The sequence below is a fragment of the Kryptolebias marmoratus genome, linkage group LG20, assembly GCF_001649575.2.
Source record: "Kryptolebias marmoratus isolate JLee-2015 linkage group LG20, ASM164957v2, whole genome shotgun sequence".
Classification (NCBI taxonomy): Eukaryota; Metazoa; Chordata; class Actinopteri; order Cyprinodontiformes; family Rivulidae; genus Kryptolebias; species Kryptolebias marmoratus.
Window position 1 is genome coordinate 13,787,319 of NC_051449.1, and position 24,761 is coordinate 13,812,079.

At 39.4% G+C, this 24,761-nt stretch overlaps 1 protein-coding gene across 1 annotated transcript in view; it reads left to right on the plus strand.

Moving 5' to 3' along the window:
* The window catches only part of LOC108239465 (leucine-rich repeat and immunoglobulin-like domain-containing nogo receptor-interacting protein 3), a 39,981-nt gene that overhangs the window by 6,709 nt on the left and 8,511 nt on the right, over nt 1-24,761 (plus strand). The window lies entirely within an intron of this gene.

Below are 24,761 nucleotides of genomic sequence, written 5' to 3' on the forward strand. Positions count from 1 at the left end.
GGGGGGGGGGGTGTTGTGGGGGGGGGCAGCAGCAGCCCACCTTTTATCACTTGCCCTGCTTGGATTTAGGACTTGTATTTCTCAGACTTCATTAAATGTTCATGAGGGGTCATAAAGTTCTTGGTTCTGTTCACCTGAGCTGACCATACTCGTGTTAATTCAGGTTAGTGAATTACGTTTATGTACATGTGCATCCATTTGTGCTGTTGTTAACTGAATGTTAATGCTGGTTAAATAGTATCACCTTACCTTTAAATAATGCAACTCAATTAGTGACCAGCTACAGGATACAAGAGCTCCCCTCTCATCAATTGGCCTTTTCTCTCCCTGTGTGTTTACCTGGGTTGTGTTACCTTCTTAGGACCTTTTCTGATATAATCACCTTCCTTGTCAGGACCAGTGGTTCACATGGGGACCAAGGCCCAGTCCTAAAACAATGGAACATTATTTTAGGGTTGAGGACTAAAATATGAACTGAGTTTAGGGTTAGGAGATTACTGGTAATGGTTAGGTTTACGGTAAGGGTCAGGGTTAGATTACATAAATGAATAAAAGTTAATGCAATGTTCTAATAAGGATAGAAATATGAACTTGTGTGTGTGAGTGTTTCCTGGGTGTGTGTGGGCATATTACCATCTAACACCATCTGTAGAACCAACCTTTTGAGGCAGGAGGTGGTCGTTATTCATTAACTCCGACAGCATGATTTCAGAGCGTGTGTAAATGTGTGTGTTTGTGTGTGTTTATGTATGGAGCGAGATCTTTACACACATGAGGTCACGCTGTCTCACTTGTATGCGTTTCTCTTCTCTTTCCCATCTCTCTTTCTCTCTGTTGCTGTCATTTGTTTGTTTTTTTTCCATCTGTGACTCTCAGTGGATCTCCGGCTCTCTGATCCATAAGCACTCTGTTAAAGAATGCTGTATTGCTATTGATTTTTCCTTTGATCCCTCACTTTGTCCAGGCACAATACAAACCACATTTTCCTGTTGAGACGTGGATTCAGCCATGATGGAGTGCCGTGCCCCGGTCTTGCAAATTGGATTTTAATGACTCAAGTACTGCTCTGTGCTCCCCACAGACACTATACAGTGGTGTAGTCAATGAAAGAAACAGACGCAAAAGGAAAGTTTTGTGATGTTGAGTAAAAACAATTTGTAAAGTCAAAGCAACACAATGATCTGAAAGGCAACAAAAGAAGTAGCTGTGAAAAGGATCTAAATGAAGTCAGGAGTCAACAAAATTTACTCAGGAGCCAGATTTTCTTTAATCAAACAGTGTGGGGGCCGGGCTTCGATTAGACATCGTTTTGGTAATTATGACCGGTCTGTTTTATTTATGAAATTTCGGCTGCCATAAATAAATGGCATTTGACATGTTTTATTTTTCGAAGCTGTTTGATAGTGTTTCACTTTTTCTTTGGTTGTGTGTGTGTGTTCATTTCATTGTATGTCTGGCAAAATATCCCATGAACCACTGGGCAGAAAGTAATTCCTGGGCGCATACACCTACAACTAATTATTGATTCAAGGAATGATAGTTAAATTTATTAAAGATTGACTACTTTACAGGCAGAATGGCATGGGATTTTGAGCCACATCCCCCCCAGAAACAACCAAGCAACAGCAACACCACCTCACAGAACAGCTACTGGAACAAAACCTGCTAAAAACTTAATGCTGGCTGTGATAGAAAGCTAACAGAGCTCTCAGATTGCTTTGTGTGGCTGCTGCTCACTGCTTAGAGCACCAACTATAGACACGTGAGCATCCCAACTGAACCATGTAAAATATAGGTCTGGTGGTGAATCATGATTTATTTTGCATCATACAGACAGACGTGCACCTAATTTACCTGAGGAAAAACACTGTAGTGGTGGGATGCAGTGAAAGGACAAGTGGAGGCAGTGAAATGCTTTGAGCTAAATCTGTTGAGAAACTTTGGGTCCTGAGTTTGTTTGGATGTTAGTTTGACACATAGAACCTGTTTCAACAAATATATTTACTCCATATGGACCCTTTAATGATACAGTCCTCCCCAATGGCCTCTTTTACACTTTAAATTCCACAGATCTCAATCCAGCCGAGCGTCTGAACAATGAAGTCCTCACCTTGCAACTTCAAGGACATAAGGAATCTGCAGCTTTTGCTTTAGTGCTAAACATCTCAAAAGACCTTCAGATGTGTTGCAGAGTTAGAGTCTTCACTGGTCAAAGTGAAAGCAAATATTAAATATTTAAGCCAGACAAAAGAAAATCTGACTTTAGCAGGAAGGAGAGCAGCAGTGAAACACATGAAAATGCACAACATGTTCAAGCAGGTTCTGTGACGGGGCTGGTAGCTTTCATCCCATTACCTGAGTTTTGTTTTTATCCTTTCACATGCTGTCTGTTCACCAAATGTCCTTGGACTTTTCTCCTGATTTCAAATACCTGACTCACTCCGTTTGCATTTCCTCAGTCAGTCGCTGTTTTTTTACACCATCCATTAAGTCTTTGCGTTTTGTCATCTTGTTAAAGGTAGATTTCTTTTGCTGCGTCGTTGTTCCTGTTTTTGTCAATGCGCCATTGAGCAAATTTTGCACTTCAATAAACCACTACATTTCTCTGCTGTGTAATCTCTGCTCCTGGGTCATCCATATTCCTTGTTATTCAGTGTCTCAGCTTTTTGCACCTCACATCAGAGTCTAAACGAAGCAGGAACATTATCACAAATCCTGGTTATTGGTGGAATAATAGTTTTTTTTATCGGGGTTTTTCTGTTTGAGAAAATTGAGGAACAGACTTTAAAACCTCTTGATTTGTGATATATGGTTCATTTTGTTTTTTATCAAACCTTGGCTGACACCTTGGGTGAGATACTCACCCAGTCAATGTAGTTTCGCTAATTCTTTAAAATAATTGTTATTATTTATTATAATATTATAATTTTTGAGTGTCATCGTGTTTGAATTTCTTTGGGCAAAAGAGAACTATAATTTTGCTCACTGTTAACGAGGCAACATGTCTAATTTGTGTCACAAACGTAATTTTCTTAAAGCATCCCACAAACGTATTTTAGAGCACTTTGTTCTGGGTGAATGTAGACACTGATTTTCTGTATAGTCCTTTAGCAGTGACCCCCTGTTCTTCACAAACACACGCACACACACACGTGCACACACACACGTGCACACACACACACACATTTTGCTCCAAGGAAGAACAGATTCAGACATTACTTCTGCCTCACTGCTGCACAAACAGGCTTGCAGAGGCCGGAGGACTGTTCACCATTGGTGTGTGTCTGTGCATATGCACAGACACACATATTTATGTAGTCTCGCTCCCTGCAGGACTGGAGGCATGTGGAAATCACTGGGGGATGCCAGCACATATGTGTCGCTTTGTCCTTAAAACGTGTCACATATATCAAAGAGGCCAATAGTTTAGGTTGTATGTAAATGTGTGCACAGCATCTGTTTTCGTCTTGTACGTTTAAAGGTTAGCGACTTCCTCTAAATAAAATGCCTTCTCGCTTGGCTTTTTCCCACATTCAAATAACAAAACCACCTCAAATCATGCGCTTCGCTGCATGTTGAACTCTGTGTTTTTCACCAGCTTTAAATTGGTCTGAGACTTGTTGCCTTGTAGCAAGCAGCCAGGGTGTTTTTCAGCATTTGAAAACAAATGCCACACAAGGGAGGCTGCATCCGGAGAGAACACCCAACCAGCTCCGACAAAAAGATGAAACAGAGACAAACACGGCTGATGTATTAGAGAGCAAATGCAGTGATATAAAGGAAAGTAATGCAAATGAATATTTAAAATGTCTTTATCAGCGCATGTTTTTGTGTTACAGACAGTGTGGTGCTGTGTGGACTGTGACTCACTCTTTCAGTGGGCTGTTGTTAAAATGACTGGTCTGTTTAGAGGGAACTGAAGTCTGTGGTGGTTTTATTATAATTTGCTTGATTTGCTTTTAGTCTTTAAACAACTGCATTTGCCTAACTACCAAACAACTCTTCTTTTCAACAATCTCTTAGGAGAAAAAAAAAGGATTTTACACCATTCAAACACATACTCTGAAAAACCATAAAGCCTGCACTATTTTCATTGAAGAGTAGTTAAATTATATTTATGCATCTATTGAGGTCTTCTTTAAACCTTCTTCTTTTTCAAGTCAATATTGCAGCATCTGTAATTGCCTCCAAACTCGATGTTCCCAAACAGAGAACTCAAATTGCTTTTTTAGAAAGTAATGAAATTTATTAGTTTTGCAATCCACTTAATCCACTTTATTAGTTACTCGGAACCCCTAGATGCATTAGCCGTACTGCCCCATTTATAGATCGCTGTCCCATTCTTGTCTGATGGAGGATTCTAGCTGTTCAACAGTCCACCGTTGTCTTAGCTGGACATTTTCTTTTTTTTTTCATAATGCACCAAATGTTTTCAATTGATGAGAGGTCTGGGCCAATTAAGCACGCAGTCTCTTCCACCGTGAAGCCATGCTGTTGTAATACATGCAGTATGGGATATAGCATTGCTTTGCTGAAATATTCAAGGCCTTCCCTGAAAAAGATGCCTTCTGAATTGAAGTACATGTTGTTCTAAAACCTGTATATACGTTTCTGCTTTGATGGTGCTTTTCCAGATGTGTAAGCTGCCCATGCACTAATGACCCTCCATACAATCAGAGAGGCAGGCCTTTGGTATATATGCTGATAACAGGCTGGATGATCCATCTCTTTATTAGTACAGAGAACGTGCTGTCTGTGGTTTCCAAAAAGAGTTTCAAATTTTGATTTATCTGACCATAGGACAGTTTTCCTCTTTGTCTCCATTTTAAATGAGCTTTGGCTCAGAGAAAATGGTGCTTTTTCTGGATGGTGTTCAGATATGCCTTCTTCTTTGCTTGATAGAGCTTTAACCAGCATTTGTAGATGGCACAACAGGCTCTTTACAGACAATGGTTTGTGGAAATGTTTTTCAGTTGGTAATGCACCATTTATGCTCCACCATATGCTAGACTATGATGCTTCTATGATATAATTTTTACAAAACGTTGTGACCTTGCAGGCTGTGCGTGTAAACAATGCATGTGTAGCAATAAAAAAAAATATCAAAATACTCATGAGAGTAAGACGATTGTGGTACAACCACAAGCAGAAGAAGAAAAATAACAAGGATGAATTATTACATGGACATATCATCAAATTACTGACAAGAAATTACTTAAACATCTTTTCTTTTGAATAAACAATTGACAAACTGGAGTTTCAAGTTGTAGACCAATAAAATGCTGTGGTACATATGGCTTAAAAATAGTATGACTATGAAAGTGGACATGGTGGCAAAGTCCCAGCATGGAAATACAAAGACTTTACCCATCAAAAGTTGCTCCAGACTGTTTGCGACTGAGAAGTCTTTGTATATAGAGAAATTTAGAAATGCAACAGCATGTTCAAAAAGTATTAGGTTGAAACAATTCATGTTATTAAAACTTGTTATAAAAGTGTGTTGAACTGTGAACATCCAGTCATTTAACTTAGAATGACTGCCACCTTTCAGTCATCCTGTGAGTAGATTTTTCAAAGAAGCTGTTTTAGCATATTTATCTCCAAATTCTTTATTACCGTATTTTATTTGTAATTCTTCTTCGTTTCATGTTTCATTCATGTTTTACACTTTATGGTACTCTCTGCCTGTCCTGAGCCCTGAACTGTCTCCACCCCTGCCTTTCACCTATTTCTCCTTTTAAACATCCAGTCATGAATTTATTATGTGAATCAAAATAGAGCAATGGCTCTTCGTCCCTTTTCCCAGCTTGTCATTGGTCTTGAATGAATAATTCAGACAGTGTGGTTGAAATTAGGATCAGGGAGAAGGAGGGAATTATTTTGAAGCTGAACTATCCAGGCTGTTTTGGAACGGTGAGCTGTCAGCGCCTCTCCGTTAGCACTCAGGCTTTCTTCTCTTCCTGTCTCCTTGCTGCCTGTCAGTCCTCCCACCACTTCACTCACCATCACACAAAGATGGAACCGATTCTTTTCTGTCTCCTTCGTCCTTGGAAAGGACGGTATACTAAATGGATAAGATGGGAACGGCACGGGAGTTTGGGCTCATTTGTTGGATTTCTGTGTCTGCTATCATAATATTTGTGCATCCTTAATCCTGAAAGCTGTTTGTCAGTTTAAAAATATGATCATGATGTTGTTTTACAGATTTCTGCTGAGTTGCTTTGGTGGCAACAGACAGTTTTTTTTCCCCTGCTGTCACCCTCAGAGAGAGCCATTGATCTCATTACGAAGCTCTCACATTTTGATATGCACGAGATGTTTGGTGTTTAAGGTGACAGCTCTTGAATGCCCTAAAATGAGTCCCACATGATCTTACTTTGGCTTCTATGATACTTTCTGAAGAGAAATTCACAAGAGGGGAGGGCTAAAATGCTTGCCGCTTCGCTTCAGGTGACCTGCTTCCTTTGCCAAACAGTGCGGTGAGCAGCCAGCTCCGTGAGGTCAGAGGCCTTCAGGTGCTCGCCCACCTACACAGCCATACGTGATCCCCACATTGACAAACACATGGATTTGTGTGCAGAAGGCCGATCATGTGCTCGGATAAATCTTGGGCTCCCGGGGCGTCACTGCAACTTTTCAGCCATGACCTCAGTAAGAGGCAAAGAGGGAGTGAGAGGAGCATTAGAGGCAGCAAAAAGGAGAGATGGAGAGAGTCCTTGAATTTAAACTGGATGCTCCCTGGGGAGGATTCCAATCATCTCTTAGTGCCTTAAGTGCCAGAGTCCCACGGCTTGCTTAAAGAGCTCAAGGCCACTGGTGGTTCTAGTATTTTTTTCAAAGAAACTCTCTTTAATAAGCGCTTTTTAAAAGAAATATTCGATTCATTAGCAGCAAATGATTCCTTTTATCTGTTTTTAGCAGAGGATAATGATAACGTTACCCCAGCTGTTGTCAGTTCTTCTAGAGCCAAAGACATACCAGGGGATAAATCCCTTCATCAGCTTCCAGTAATGTGTTCAAGGTTTCAACGTCATCATTTCTCTATCGTGAGTTTGAGATGAAATTCTCCAACAGCGAGAGAACCGAACAGATAAATGCAGACAGTGTATTTCTTAAAAGCAGTTTGGATCACCTGCAGAGGCTTGGAACATCTGCAAACTCCTCAGAGGCTTTAAAAAATTATGTGTATTAACATGTATGTCAGGTTTCTGCAATGATGCTCAGTCCTGCTTGGTTGCTACACCTGAGGTTTCTTTTTATTCACTTCATCTGATTGTATTAAATTGAATTTGTTCATAAAAAGGAGTGAACTGGACTGTGTTAAAATGGAATGAATTGGATTAAATGAACTGTATTTAGATTTGAATTTCTTTTGATTTAGAGCTAAATATATAAATTAATCAAGCTGAGCTGAAGTAGTAAAAGAACTTCTTTGTCATAAAACTGAGACAACCCTCCTCCTAAAAACTTTAGACTTCACGGGTCATTTCTTATTATGAGAAACTATAACCAGTAGTTAAGTTTAAAGAAGTGTGAAGTCTATCAGTGTGACAGTAAAGATGAATTTTGACTTTACAGCCTTTGTTCAACCTTAACCAAACAGTTTTATTCCCCAAACCTGAAGATTAGAAAATATTTTCTGTAACATGGTTTTCTGTTAAATAAACTCAACACAAAAGTGGAAAAAGTTACTAAACTTATAACTGAAAGTGATGCAAAGTGTGTCAGAGTATATCCTTGCTCCTTTTAGGAGGATTTATCGGCTTTTTCAGAAAAACACCTGTGAATTACCTTTGCTCCAAAATGGAAAGACTCAAATGATTTAGTTTAAGATGTGAAACTCCTACAGTCACCTGAAAAGGTGTAGGTTTGGAGGACACCCCTGCAGTCCCATTGAATAATATGAAAAAACAACCTAAATGTTGTATGGATATGAGGACTGGCTGAATTACCGTCAAGATTCACCTTTATTAAGTTCTTCAATTCAAGACCCCATTCATCAAGAAAGTCTTACAAGAATTAATGGAAATATGATTGACAAACTACCAAAGCTTCTTCAAACATTTTGTGGGTAATGAATTAATCATTGAGGTAATTAAAGGTAAGATGTAGTTACTAAGGGAAGCCTGCAGAGAATTAGTACGACGTGTGTTGGCTGAACGGACATTTGATAACAGGAAGCAGCTGAACAGTTGAACATGGATGTGCCAAAGCTTTTTTCATTTGTTGAAAGAAATATCTCAGATTAGTTCATTTATGTGCATAAGTAACTATATGAGATTGACAAAGTACTTTAAAGCAGTGGTTCTCAACTGGTCTGGTTTCAGGACACACCATCACCCCTTAATGACGACTCTTGACTGAAATTGAGTAAATTTTTAACTTCTCATATTTATTGAATGAAAAGATGCTGCTTAGTTGTTTGTGTGTGCGTGTGTGTGTGTTATTTTGATCTTTGATTGGGATTATTGGTATTCATTCTCATTTGTTGGTTGTCTCAACTTGCTGTTTTTCTTATTTTTGTTATTGGTATGCTCTCTGTTTAACTCTGTTTTACTTCTCTTTTTGCATTTTTTGGTTCTTTTTTGTATTTACACTTAAAGGCATAGCAATCAGTCATAATGATTAATAATTTGTCCAATTATAATCCAAACTATAAGAGTGGAATTGTGATTTCGGCCTCTTTTATTTTTGTCATAGTGTGTGTGTGTATGTGTGTGGAGGGGTGGGGGGTGGGTCTGTCAATATGTGAAGACATGAACAGATTATCAAAGGCTGTCACACCACTATGAGTCAACACAGACAGCTGTCAATCAATCAGCAAACCAACCCCACCTTTACATCCACACATCTCTCTTCCTAGGAGATTTTTATTTTATGTTAACTTTTCAAAATTTATCATTCCTCCAACCATTTTTTGACCTTTCCAGAAACAACTTCACCTTTTCCTCACAATAATCTCATCTCTCAGCAGTTTTTACAGAGTTCTCAAAGACATACGTGTGTTTGTTGGTGGGACATTTTTAGTGAGGAGGGTCCAGAAAGTGTGCTGAACACCTGATGCCCTGTAGCACCATGCCTTTACACACATCTGCTTTGTATAAACACACATGCACCCATTTTCCCCTTCACTCACTCACACACACACACACACTTTGTTAGTGTTGTACAACCACAAGCCGAACAGCTTTGTCAGTGCTCAGGGATTGCCGCCTTTGTTCCCCTCCGAGCAGAGGATTTCAGCTCTCTCCTCCACGTCCCCTGCTTTCTTTCATTCCACATCTCCATCTTTGTCACTCTCCATATTCCCCCCATCCTCACTACCACCATCCCTTCCTGTCTTTTTATAACCTTCACCTCTGTTTCACCATCCTTCTCGCCTTCTTCTTTCTGTTCTTTCATCCCCACATCTGAAACGGTGGTGACAGCTTCTATTGGTTACGCAGGCAGAATCAGAGAAATGCGCAGCCAATAAGCTTTTGGGCTAACAGGGTCACTGTTATCCATGAAGCAGTGCAATTACTCTGCTGTCTACATCCCTGCCATGTATGCATATGCAATGCTTTCCACATCCTTGCACTTTCCTGCTGTGCATGAACATCCTTCTTCTGCATATGGTTTATTTAACACCTTGACTAAAAATGGGAAGGTCATTTATAAATGTTGGAGGCTCTTGAAATATTTTTTTTTTCATTGATGTACTTCAAAACCAGACTGAAAATTGTATACAGATTGAGTAAAATCAAATATATATTTGCAATCAGTTTATGCATTCAAGCTGCGAACATTTTCATCATGGATTCTCCCCATGTGAATCCAGCACCATGCTGCTCTTCAAAGACTGCGAAAGGAAACCTGTCACACTCCTCCCCTCCCCCATCTTTTTTTCCTTCCAACTTGTTCCTTCCCTCGCTGTTTATTTGACGCACAGGCTGTTATATACATTTAACCCATAGTGTCGTGTTGGTTGTAATGAAATAGGACATGACGGTTAAACTCACAAACTTTATTGCAGTAACTGCAACATTACACCAGGCGCCATTACAGAATGCGATGTTGTCTTGTCTCTTCTGTATCTTACTCTGTTATTTTCTTTAACACATTTTCTTCTATCCTACGCTGTCACAGCAACAAGAAGTAACAATAGAACAAAACATAAATGCATTGGCTGTGTAAACCTAAGAAAACAACGCATGCGTAGTCAGTTTCTTCGTTCTCTCCATGAGACGATGTAGCTTTTTCACTTGACATTGACACGCTTAAAAATTGCTGTATACGTTATGGAGTAACATTATAATTTCTGCACCTCTCTTGTGGCATTCAGCTGAGCATCAGCCCTAATTTGCATCATTAGATTCTCCCAGCTGTGGAGCAGCTTTGACCTTCCTCCATCATTAATGACAGAGAGAGACAGAGCACCTCCACCTCCCTCCTGTCTCCTCTTATTCTTCTCTTTTATCCATCACACTCACTCCTTCTCTTTCCTCTCTGTCCATCATGTCTGATGTCCAGCTCCATTGCTCACCCACATTGTGGTCATATTATGCAGCTGTAGCTGTTTTAATCTTCTCCCTTTAGTTGGTTTTCACCTCACCTCTTTGTGCACCTGTCATATTTGCAGTGGCACATCAAGGACATATTGGCTATCTGAGTTTTAAATTCCCTTTCTGGCTTCATCCTATCTAACAAGCAGGAGAACTGAATTAATATCTTTTCTTCCATACCAAAGGGATATTATAACACACTCTACAGACTCTCCACACTCACACTCTGAGCTGCACAGGACTGTTACCTTTCAGGTGAGACGCCCCCAGGGAAATGCTTTCCTCCACATAAGTCGCCTGACTACCATCCCATTCTGCAGCTGCTCCACCTGTGCTGGGAAGTAGACATGATTTCACTTCACAATCACCAACCTCTGGGATCACCAGACCGTTTTCTTATCTAGAAACTCACTAGCCTTCAGAAAGGAAGTGACCCCCAAGACGAACTCCCTTCATATCCTGTCCTGAGTCCAGTAATCAGAGTTTTGATGAAAGAGTCTCCTGTTCGCATGATAGAGCTGTCATTCAATTTTGCAATTTGCAAAGAGCATAAAACTCAATTTATCAGGATAAGCTACCTTATGTTGCACTAGAAGATAAATACTTCTGTTTAAACATGAAGAAAACATTGAATGAGTCTGATGGCGGTGACAAAGCTAATAATTATTGAGTCATTTCAGAGCGCACTAAAAATAAGGTCACAGATCCCTACAGGGCACGGCTAATTCAAGGCTGCTCAGTCACTTGTCACTGTGAGTGTCACTCAAAATGATTTGTGTCTGTATGTGTGAGGTCAAGTTTGATTAAATGATTTTATCTCTCCCCTCTTCTTAATTTTTTTTCCTTAAAGTTGCTCTTTTGCTAATAGTGTAATCATCTCTGCACTTCCTGGTTAATTACACCCAAGGATAAACAATTGCTGCACTAAATCCTTTTCCTCATTACACTTAAAAAAAAAAACCTCTATAAGTAAGGGCTTAACAGCCATAAATTGCTCAGCTCTGTCTTTTCAGCAGTGCAAGTACCAACTTAATAAAGACATGCGCCTGGCGTATGTCCAAACCTCTGATCTGCAGAGCGAGCTCCTCATCCCTCCTGAAAGAACACAGCGGCTCACACGAAGCGCAGCATCACACAGACTGGGATATGTACAGTTTCCACACATCACAGCCGTTCCGCTCCCATCTGATTCTATGAGAAACAGGTGATTTTATGTGTCTGTCAGCAGAAAGGAATAAGCTGCGTCTGAGCTGCTCGCTAATGAGGCAAAGTCCCAAACAGGATAGCAGGACCACTTTTAGCCACACAACTGCTGAGTACAGAGGATCAGCTGTGTCGACACGGCGTTCCTGCTCCCAAAAAAGTTTTTGAGCCAAAGTCAAATTTCCACTCCCTTTTGTTAAAAAGTTTTGGTGGTTTTGATTCCTGCATATTTGCAAAGTTTTGTGACCTAAAGTTTGGAGATTAAGCAGTTACCGGTTATGTTCACAGACATTTATGAGGATGTAAATCAATCTGCTCTCTTTTTAGCCCTGGCATTCTGCTAATGCCTCTTAAAGGAGCTGAAGTGGCCTCTGCACTTCAGATTTATGGTAACAACATGACCTTTGAACCTCGAGATCTCGTGACTTTATTAAGAGTTGTGGAAGGAATGTGATGCCGTATAGTGGAAATAGTTTAAAGGACGTGAAGCTATCATGGCTGGATCTGAGTTGACTGAAGAGATGAACACCTGAGCAAAGATCACATGGTTCCAGGCAAGGTTTCAATCTAATAAGACAAGACTCGCAGGCTGTTCTGTGGTGTTTGTTTACTACAGGATACGATACGGTGTGTATCTGTCGGTGTGTGTCTTTGCATGGACGTGAAAGCGAGCTGTCCTGTTATTTCATGAGTCTGTGCACTCAGTGTGCATCACTGTGTTTGAGCCAGAGAAAAGCAGGTCAAAACACCGCAGGGTATGGGAATCATCAGAGTAGCTACAGCTAATTAAACATGTCATGGCTTTGAGTAAAACAAAAGGATTCACGTTCGCCAAAGATAGATACAGACAGAAATTCTCCTTGTTTTCAAAATACTTCAAAACATCACTTTTCTAATCTAATAGAAATTGTTGCTTGTTGTATCTTGTATTAAATATTTATTTGAATGAAAGTTTAAAACCTGATATAAAGTTCAGTTATTAAACTATGTTATAATGATCCAGAAACTGCCGGCTCCATATCTGTTTTTTGGTTTTTGTTCGACTCACCGTTCGTTGTGTCATTCACAGAGGGATCAGGAAGGATATAATAGCAGATTATGGTATAAATATTCATCCCGCTTTTAGTCTATATGGAGGCTTTTTTAGTAGCTGTTTTTTGTTTCTTTCACTTTTTGTAATACAAAAATAGGCATCTTAGATTAAATTAAATCATTTTTTCACATTTTACATAAAGCCTCTAAAAAGGCATTTGTAATACACTCGCATATGTCCTTACAGTGTCCCTAGAGACAACGCTCATATTTAATCTGGCATACACGTAGTGTTAATTCCTGAGGGCATGCACAGACGACGTACTAAACTCATGCAAGATGCATGATGCAGCCGTCAAATGCACGCAAACTGACAAAACATGCAACACTCAGGTCTGTAAGTGTTTCTGTAAGTGCACAAGAATCTAATAAGGTGTACAAGATATACATTTCCTCAGTGGGTGAAGATCCATCTCCACATAAAAGTTACAATTATATAAGAAATGCATAATTTTTAATATATGTGTTATGTAGATGTTAGCTATAAATGGTTTGTTTTTGCCTGCAGAATGGCAACAGATGGGACCCAACAGGTTTAAAGATGTATTCACCATTTGTTCTACTTCTGAAAAGAACAAACAGCATTTGAAGTGAGTCACTGGAAGCTGCAATGTTTTATTTTTGTTTTCCCCTTTAATTCTACCGTCCCTCTGTGTATATTTATCAGAACTGTCAGACAGGACCGTCTTCAGCTGTCAGATTTTCCGGAGAGAGAGGAGAAGGAGGAAACAAAGGCAGACAGAGAACGAGATGGAAACGAGATGTGCGGTGGTGGGTGGGGGGAGGGGGTTACATGTCGGATTTCACATAAAGGCAAATGTGAAAGTAGGAACGGTAAAATCTATTCCTGAGGTCACAAATTTTCTTTGTTTACATCATAATGGAGAGTTATTAGAATAATCTGAGTAGAAACAAGATGGTTGTTGGTGTCATTAGGTGGGTATAATACTTAAGCCTCTACAGAGTTTGTCTTTCAGGTCTTGTCTTAAAATAAATAATTACAGCAGAGAGGACTAATGCACAGATACTATGACAACTGCAGAGGACTGACACATGCTCAAACACACCATCTCCTCCACACACGCCTCACTGATGTGTGTTATGGAAGCTGGACTGCTCTGTTGCTCATTATGACAAAAAGGGAAAACAACAAAGCCAACACTGAGTCGGAGAAAATTGAAGCCAGGAACAAAAAAAAACAAAAGACATCAAAAGAATTGAAGCAAAATGTAATTCATCTTCAGCAAAACACATGTTCTCTGTGACACATTTGTGCAAGAACAGATAAATTAACAGAGTGTGCAGCAAAATTCTGTCATGGCTGGAGTAAAAAATCAGAACTGCACTGAAATTTGACTCAATTGAAAAATTTATCTTTTGTGTTTCTTTAGTGTCACAAATAGAGACATGTTTTTTTTTTTTCCTGTGGTAGGGTTTAACTTGTTGTTTTGTTAAAATTAATTCATCCTTTCTCTCCAATGTTTTGAAGACAATGGATTCTGTTTATGTTAAACCAAATTCTTCTGTTTGTTAAAATTAGAGACGCACTATATATAAAAAAAAAATGTTAGAAAAAGAAAAAAAAAAAAAAAAAAATGTTGTAATATCAATTTGCTTAAAATTAATATTGCAAAGGACTGCAATGAAGTGGAGGCTGTTATATTTCAACTGCCAGTAATATAGTTGGCCAATTCAAAGGACAGTCAGTGCTCCTGATGCCCACATCCGGTTTAGATAGGGGTCGATTTGCTAAAACAAACTGAGTGCTGTGCAAACTAAAAAACTACTGTGCTCAACTGAAAATTAGTTCACATTTACTCTTCAAATTGATTAAATATTGGGTCGTTAAATTTGTTTTTGAGACTGAATGTGCCTGTTATATGTGATCAGTTATAATCACAACAACAACATCAACAAATACTTTAATCTAAGGAAGTTGAGGCTACTAGTAGTTAACAGGTGGGGTACACCTGAGGGTCCATCCCAGGGCCAAAACAGAAACACACAAGATAAACCAGCTCCCTGCGACTCTGAGCAGGATTAAGAGAGTATAGAAAACAGAAAGATGAAAGCTAAGACCTGTCTCCTCAGCACCTGACCTTGAACAAAGCTACGGGTTTGACCTATTCTGCACAGCAGACAAATGCGGCCTCCTCTGCGAAGCTGTTAGGCTTTTTCATTGTTTTCCTCATGTGTGGGACATGTAGCATACACAGCTCCGCGGCTGCTCATTGCCCCCAAGTCAAAACATTTTAAGGATTAGCTGCATGCACGGGGTGAAACAGATACAGATTAAAGCTATCAGTGTCATAGGATTTACCCGCCTAACTCCCCACTGCGCCTGACGCCCCTCATTGAGGTTTCAGCGTCAGTGAAGTTCAAAGTGAACACACACTCAGACACACACAGAAGAAACGACCTTTTGGACTAATCTCCTTCCTAATCCACTTAACATTGCCTACTTTCTGCCTACAGACCGACCCAGACAGCTCCTGTCTGAAATCAGGAACATTTAGAGTGGGATCACAGCATGCGTACCTGCTCCATAGTTTATTTTTAGCATTGTAGCAGGAAATGGTTTTTGGGATGTGTTTGCTGAAGAAGTCATTTGAGGATCTGAGGAGATTCTGCAATAAATAAGCTGCCCGTTTTACTTTATTTGCCTGTTGTCTTGGGGAGGTTTTATTTTCTTTCAGCTTTGTTGCTCCTCTGTGGCCGTCACACTTTGTTCTTAGCGCACGCTGAATGTTCAGCTTCGATGTGATGTTTGGCTGACTTTGATCCAGTGAACTGAGGCCAGAGTTTGGCCTATGCAGCGTGTGCCACATTTTCCCTAACTAACCCTCAGTGCTGGTCCTGTTTACTTTGCTGTGCTTCTTACAAGAAACACACACACTTAGTCTTACATCAGCACAGAAAGATCCTAGAGATCCATCACTTATTTTGGGGATCACCTAGTTAGAAGGGAAACAAAACAGTGGGAGCTTTGTGAGTCAGAAATCCTCTTTTGTTAGATGAAACATGATCTCCTAGAGGACAGGAGACAGTCATCAGCGGAGAGGTAATGCTCCCCTAAAGGACGATGAGTGTTTGTGTGTGTTATTGCTGCACACTCCTCACTGCGCTGCAGACTCATGTTGTCAAGAATATGCGAGAGCTTCAGGAGTGATAGTGAGGCTATGCTAACTTGCATCCTCAGCTCAGCAGTCCACCTACTTAGTGCCCATGGATGGAGTGAATGTGAGAGTGTTGTCTGGATTCCATCTGAGCCTCCTGCTGATGAGAAACAACAACACATTTAATGAGAGCCCTGCATTAAAATTGGTTTTGCCGTTTATATAAAAGGCATAAAGCTGTTCGTTTGAGAAAGTGAAATAACTCAAAGCCATCTTTCTAATGGTTCATGGAATAATCCTCTATTGTATTTAGCTCTTTGGGTTTCTTTTGAAGATTCTCACACTTATTAACAAGCTTGTTTGTTGTTTTGTGAAAGACCTCAACTCCCAGAGGAGGTGATGAAACTGAAATAAGCCAAAATTTCTCTCTAAATAGTAGAAAAATGAAGAGAGAAGTTTCACTTGTGGCAGATTGCTAAAAACAGGCCGTGGTGTGCATTTAATTACTCCACTGGTGACTGAAAGATCAAAGTTATTTTTGGTCATCTAATTTCATCCTAAAGTCACACTTTCTTTTATTAATCTGTTTTCTCGAATGCAGTAAGCAAGATCATTTATGTGTGATAATTTTCTACTCAGATTTTGTGTTTTAAGATTTCCTGAGTGATTTTATCATTGTTGTCTGGCGAAACATTTACAGCAGCAGTGAGATTAAAGGTTTGTGTTTTTGGCTCTAATTAGCTGAAGGTCAAAGCAAACAGCACGTCAGTCTCGATCAGCCTGCTCTCGCTGCCTCAGTGATTCAGAAAAGACAGAGAGGAAAGCTGCTCCAGTCAGGTCTCAGTGCCGTCATGATCATTGTCTCGGTGTAAACTCGAACGACAGCAGCATCCTTTACTCCGTACTGCTGCCTCCTGAAATGTGGGTCAGATTCTTGTCTGTCTTTGTTGACTCTGAGTTCACGCTCTGTAGTAAGTTTTCTTTCTCCAGTGATTCTGTTTTACAGTTTTAATCATTAAACTTAAGACTCGCTGCAGGCGGTGTGTTTTGTGTCACAGTGAGGATCCTGCACTCCAGGCCTCCTCTGGGGTCATCCTCCAATTTTTCTCTCCTAATTACAGTTTGATGTTAGGTTGTTTTTTTCGCCTGCTGCTGAAGGCTAAGGCAGATGTTCATGTTTTTGCTTGTAACTGTGCATTTTTGTGTCTGTCTAATACTAAAATATCACACGAAATACTGGACAGAATTTAATTAAACTTGCAGAAAGTAATCATGGGGTGTATATCTAGAGCTGATTAACTTTAAGAGTCAACTTGATTCAAGATGGCTGCCACAGCCAACTGACCTAAAATAACTGAAAACTGGCTATAGCATGGTCAATTTTACAGATGTAGACCTCAAATTTGCTGCAGTAGTAGCTATGACTGATCCCTAATACATAGTTTGAAAGCTCATAAATTATACAAAATCTTTGTTTAAAATTTTGCCATTAACTATTTAGTATCAGTTTTGTCTGTTAGCAAAATATCTCATCAACAAGTGGTTACATTTTATTGAAACTTTTAGGAATTAATCAATAATTGTGCCTTTATAACTGATTAATGTTTAGAAAAAAAAACATTCAAGACTGCTGTCATAGCCACCTAACCATAGAAAACTCAAGAATGGCTATAACTCAGTTGATTTTACAGATATTGAGCTAAAATATCATGGGGTAGTTGGTGAGAGTCATTTACAACACATACTCTGAGCTTGGCATCTGGCGATATTGCACATTAAATTATTTTCAAGGTCTGACCAAAACAACTATAGCTCATTTCAACATATGATGATCTTAGTATAAAACTATGGCATGACTGGCAGCAGGTGATACACATTCCTTTAAGGAAGCCTAGGGCTCTCATTTTTCATGGTTTACCATCAAGTGCAACAAAAAGAAAACTTATCTAGATTTTGTAGACTCACTTCTATTGACCTGTAGTTAGCAATATTATCAGACAATCCTTTTTTTTACTTAAACTGAATCATTACATAATTTAAAGTCTCTTTTTTCTGAATCTGTCCTTTGGTGTGACTGTTCACACTACTATCCTCTGTTCAGTCTTGGGGCAGCTTCGCCCTGCAGCTTTTCACTATATTCCATAGTCGACTTGGCCTTAAAAGGCAGTGACTAAGCACAGATTTAATGCCGGACTTAAAGCTACTTAGCAGTGGAAAGTACAGGCTGTCAGCTTTCCCGTGAAATGTAAAAACTTGTCAAGTTTGCACTTTGGAATATTTGCGACAATGACAAGCGTTCTGTAATAACCTGCTGACTGCCTGACTGCTCCCGCATCACAAGCTGAACTGTGAGTTCTGGAGAGGTTTTTATTGAGTTTGTGTCTTTGTGTGTATTTTGTGTGGGCCAGAGACAGGTTGAGGAGAGCCACGCTCTGCTGGCCAAATATAAAGTCTTAAAAACCATTAGTCAATATGCATGACCTATTTAGTGTCAGCCACTGCAACACACAACAAACAATCACTACAACATTATTGTTTCTTTAATATTTTCAATGGTGTGCTCTCTGGATTGCATGATGGGTTTTTTATCGTATTTGGCTGACAGTAGCAGGTGAAACAGCTGTTGTGAATAACATCTGGCCCTGGTCATCAGAGTTTTAACTCTGTAGGCTGCTGATGTTTGTATGATTGGGCAGGAATGTTGCTGCACACATCTGCTCATTAAGTCAGCTAATGATAATGGAGCTATTTTTAGTTTTTGGGCTGATTTCCCTCACATTCTTATTCCTGTTTCCCCCCGGACATCTGGCTTGTGTCAGACTCTGGCTTTCTCTCTGTCTGGATAGTTGTTGGATTTGCCCCCGATGTTGCCTTAACATCTGGCACATGGTAATTTACAGTTTGTAGTGCAGATATGGGGGCTCTTAGTGTTTGCATGTTTAATGTCCAGGGGAGGGATAAAAATGCAGTACTGACCTAAAGTCTTTAACTCTGAAGAAGAAAATAGAGAGATCAGTGAGAGGACACAAGCTGTTAATAAGACAAGTTAATCAGCAAAGGGAGGAAAACCTCTTTTTAGGATTTCATCTGTAGCAAGGTGAAATAAGTGCATCCCATTTCCTAGAGTTGGCCCAACCACTACCTGAAGATTTTGAGCCTTCTTGGCCCTTAATTTGAAGACACAATAACAGTGGTTAAACGTTTTCCTTATGAAATGGGACACTATCAAGATTGTTCATCAGCTGTTGTTGATTTCTGTGAAGTAAATAAATTTGATGAGTTCCAGTTTTCTTCACCTAAACCAGGTCACTTAAATAATGCTCAATACTGTAATTTTCCTTCTGCTTTTAGAAAACTATCTTTCTTTCCCTTACAGTTCAAAAGTGCCATTGCTTTTTTTTTTTAATAGGAGTGTTTGTTTTGAGTATCATGATCTGATCCGATTACATTGCTGTGGATTCACAACAGAAAAGTTGAGGCTTTGGTTAAAAGCTTTAAACGTAACCCTCCTGAGGCCCTCAAAGGAAAGAGAGACGATGAGAGGTAGAGAAGCCTCTCTAACTTCAGGTCAACATGACCCGAAGGCCACGGGGTTAAACCATTCAACAAAATGAGTAAATGTGTTGACTGAGATGGGAAACTAACCGTCCCACACCATCTGCCTAAAAGGTTTTGCTCTAAATTTGCTGTCAGCTTGTTTCAGAGTGGATTGTTATTGTTCATCATCCAGCACCCTAACACATGGGGGGCTTTATCTTGTTTAAGATAATTGCTGCCTCAGACAGAATACTACTAATACTTATCTTTACGAATGCACATTACAGTTACAGATCAGTAGATTTCAGATTTGCAGTTCTGCTGATCAGAACTGATGCTGTGTAGCTTATAGAGCTGACTCTCTCAGCTGTTTGTCAGCTTTCAAAACTGAAAGAAGAACGTTAATGGCCTTAACATTGTGGGGGTACTGATAAGTTTTGGTACTTTTGTGGTTTTATTGCACAAAAATTCAAGTATTTGCATGTCATCCATCCCTTCTCAAATTTATAAATAGACTGGACCATGTTCTGCTGTATCTGGGATTAAAAAAATCTTTTGAATCTGTCTCAGTATTCTGATCTGATGTGTTCAGGTGTGTATTACAGAACAACTCTGAGAGCTCACAGTGAATAAAGATTTTTATTGCAATGATTCTCAGTGCTGTGCCATCTACATGGTGAAACACTGCAGAGTAAGTAAAATATCTTTGTTGGTGATTTCAGGCCATTTTGCACATTATCATTAATAATTGATAGATGTACAGTAGTGCTGTAAAATTATCTGATCACTGCAGTGTAGCCGCTGAATGTGCCCAAAATTCACTTTTTTTCTTTTATTTTTGCAAAATGGTCCGAAAGATAAACCAGAAGTGACAAAACTTGGACACAAAGAGTTGGTAGACTATAAGGTCTGTAACATTATCTCACCTACTACAGACATCAGCATAAAACACAAGTTTTATGCTGAAGACAAATTGCTCATGATATCAAAGATAACACAGCAGAGCAACATCAAACTAAACAATATAAAGCTGTGGTGTCCAATCCTGGTCCTTGAGGGCCACTGTCCTGCATGTTTTAGTTGTTTCCCCGCTCTTTAGCAGGTCTTCAAGTTCTGCAGAAGCCTGTTAATCACTCAGTCATGCCAATCAGGTGGAAGCAGAGAAACATCTAAAAACATGCAGGATGGTGCCCTCGAGCTCCAGGATTGGGCACAACTGATATAAAGGTTGTTGTTAGTTACTGTAAATGTTACAGACATATTACTTTTGTGAGTTCTTTGAATAACGTTTATAGCACTCTGCTTAAAGTGTGCTCCTGAAAGATTTCCGTTAGGAGGGCTGGATAGCCCTAAAACTTCGTCCTTTCCAAATATCAGTGAAAAAATTGGAACATCCCTCAGCAAGACTGCACAAAACAAAATGGTAGGGCTAAGTGGTGACATGAGACTCACCCAAAATATAGGGTTTATATGCCAGCTCCGAGGATGATGCATGGACTCCTCTGAGTCCATGTGTTTGATGGATTGCATGTTTGTGTGTAATGTAGAGCCTTCAGGATTCCTCCCTGTCCTTGAGTCATGCATTGAGGATCTTGTCTGCCTCGACATTGTCGGCTCAATGATTCATGCTGCGACTCTGGCACTGACCCGTAGGATGACTCTCAGGGGGGCGGGGTGTGGAGACAGGTTGCATCCATCAAAGGGCCAAAGAGCAGAGCAGATGTGCACAAACACACAAACACACACGGACCCACCTCCTACACAGTGGTCGGCCATAACATTAAAACTATTGACAGAAGTAATGTAGTATTATTCTATATATTAATATATGGATGTTACACCGGAGTGTCTCACTTTTTGTTACAGATGAAACATTTAGCAAACACCTTCAGCTGTCCTCAGCTCGGTGGCTGCAAATCTGAGTATCTGTCAACCTGTTTTTAACTGTATTTCTAATGTTTAAGTGCTGCACTCTGTGATGCTTGATGGTAATGAATTTCTAATCCCAGACTCCAACTGAACAGCAGTCTAAATGCTGCAGACTGAAACTGAACGTATTCTTAGAAAAGAAGCTTCTGTTAACCTTTAAGCAGAGCTGCCATGTTATCCAAAATGGTTAGTAAGTAATAATAATGTGAATGATCTAAAAATGAACCATAATGGACATTAACATGATAGTTTTGAAAGTCAACAGATGAGCTGTTTAACTGGCTTGCAATAACAATGAGAATGGAAAAAGAACACAATAAAGAGCTCAGGGTGATGCAGTATTTCTTTGGCATGCAAGAATGCAATTTTCAAATGAGCAATAAGCACAAAAGCTGGCACAACTGATGTATTATCAACTAACATTTCTCGAAGTAAAAAATGGCTTCTTTAGCAGAGAAAATTAGCTTTGTTTACATTCACAGAGAACAATAGAACATCTGCTGAATGCTGTATAATTAAATGCTCTAGTGGTAGTTTTCTCAAAAATAAAAAAAAGGGAACATGAAACGTTAACTCTCTATACTTCACAAATGTTAAAGCCATCCCTGTTTTACAGCAAAACAATGTTTATAAACACAATTTTATCTAATGATTGTCTGCAGACATTTTCCTCTGGAGTGCGTGGGTGAATAAAGCTACACATATCTGTCATGCCAAACAACTAGAGGACGCTCCACCACTTGTTTAATGGTAAATTTACCTTAAAATGTAATTTCTTTGGTTTTACCTGCTGTGTCCCTGAGCTACTGAATGCTCTTTCAGTAGCTAGTTAAGGTTATTAAATACTTATGGTCAGGAAACTTTCATAGTTTGCAATAAAATATTGTGCGTGAAAAGAACATTTTCTCAGAAAACTGGCTGTCGTGTCATGTTCTCCCCAGAAAATCACACAAAAATGTGTTGAACCCACGAACCACACCTCCCACTAAAATACATTACTTTAAAGGTCATGGTTTTAAGTGTAAGACTGTGCTGTTGTTATGTATTTCACAGGAAGATAAGTGCTGGAATACGTGAGCCAAAATAGCACTTTGTCTGAAAAACACCAGCGATCCCAAAATATGAAATTGTGTGAAAAATGCACAGAGATTCTTTTTTTTTTTATTTCACAGCAATACGATAAAAATGGTTGCCTGGTTCTTTTTAATTTGTTTGTATTTATTTATGTTGTATTACTTCAGAAAAGGTGTGTACAGGTGTTAGTTTTTCCTCATTTCTCTGTTCTTCTTCTGAGCCTTATTCCTCTGAGACGCCGAGGTTTGCTGCTGTTGTTGTGGTCTTCATCGGTTGCTGCCTGTTGACAATGCAGCTAAGAAGTGGGTCAGTTTGTGCAGCAGTCTGCACGGCAGCCACTCCGTGTCTGATTTTTGTTTCCCATTGAAAGAAAAGCTTGTGCCAGATTTCAGCCTCCATATTTGAGATGTATAACACAGTGTTTTTTTCTGGCCTGTCAAATCCGAGAGATGTATCCACCCCGTTGGCTTTGGAGATGAGACCAAATCTCTGTGTGATCAAGTGTGAAAACGTTTGAGTGACACGCATTATAATTTAGCATAAATCTGTTTATTTTCTGCTTTAATGCCTGATGCCACCACCATGAAACATGAAACGTCTGTTTTCTGAATTCATCTTGGTAGAAAAGGGGATTTAAAATGATAGTTCAGATGTTTTGAAGTGGAGTCTTGTGGAAATGTTATGAAAAGGTAAAATGAAATGCTATTTTCCTGTTCTAGACAATTACGTGAACGACCTCAGCTTAGAGAAATAGAGTTTAATTCTGACGGGACTGATGATCTTACAGCTAGTTTGAGCAGGGCTGAGACCAAAGTGCATTCCTAAAACACCTCTAGTCTCAAAATATAATTGCAGTTCTTATGAATGCTGTTTTATTAAAATTATAAATGCTGTCAATTTTATATTACATGGTTATTCCCAAAGAATAGTTTGATTATTTGCTAGAGGCAACAACAAGCTGTAGCCCAGGGTACTTCCAGTAAGAATATCATCATATGTCTGCCATAATAACTGTGTAATATAAAACCAATGGTGGTGTAGTATTCGCATGAACTATTGTGAAATGTTTTAGACTGAAGCTGTTGAAATATGGCAGCAATCCATTTTGGTTTTGGCGCCACTGTGGCTAACTGTTGTCAGTCCGGTCAGAACAAATTTCAGTTTCTCCAAACTGAGGCCGTTCCAAGAGCTTCCTACAATGGGTAAAATATTAGATGCTCATCACAGAACGCCACTTAAAAAGGTCTGAGCTATCCCTTTAAGGCAAAACCCCCAACAAACAGGGATTCTGGCAAATTTTGCAACTTTTATGAGCAAGATATCATGGCTTTAATATGGGTTGGTTTGTGCTGCCCATTCAGCACAAACCAACCCATATTTTATTTATTAGTTTGGCTCTTCCTTCCTCACCAGCATCAGAGAGCATTTTAACGTGATACTCCCTCGTGATGGTAACATATTCTCTCTCATTTCCTCACTGAAAAATAAATGAACAAGCGGATCTTTAAGAGTTTGATTTGTGGAGGTTTTTTTGGACAGTTTTTGTTTGAAAAAAAATATACATTTTCATCTTTCCACCTGTACTTATGAATCAACAGTTTCCTAAAGTATAAAAGCTTTCCCCTGGTATATGTATAGACACTGAAATCTGTTTGAGATCCAATGCCAAGTACTCTTTGACTGTTTCCATGTTGAAATCAGTGAGTGGGAGTAATCAACGGTTGCCTGAAGGAATGTTAAAGCACAAATGATTCATCTTATCTTTGTGCTGGGCGGACCAAAGTGATTTTAATTCATATCCAGCAAACTGCCAAACCTACGCAGCCATCCATCATCTTAAGCCTTATCAAACACATAATATGGTTTTACAGTTCCCTTCACATTCCAAAACTGTGGGATGCAAGGCTCAAAGACATAGCTTGAACTGTTGAGAGCCTCAGCCTGTGTATGTGTGGTGATAATAAATTCATTGTGTTTGTCAAATTGGAGCAGACGGTCTCAGTGCTGCAAGGGAAGCAGAGTAGATGCAAAATGCATGATTTCAGCTGGAGCAAGACATACACTCACATGGCTCTCAGCATTCCACTTCCCCAACTAAGGCTTTAGATAAATTAGTGAAAAGACAAATTATCTTAAATATCTTAAAGTGATCAGTGTTACTGTGATGGGGTCTCATCAGTTCTATTTTACTGTGGGATCATATTATGTCTCACATCTCCACAGCCTTCATTAAGAAAAGTAGATTATTCACAGTAGTGTGGATCTA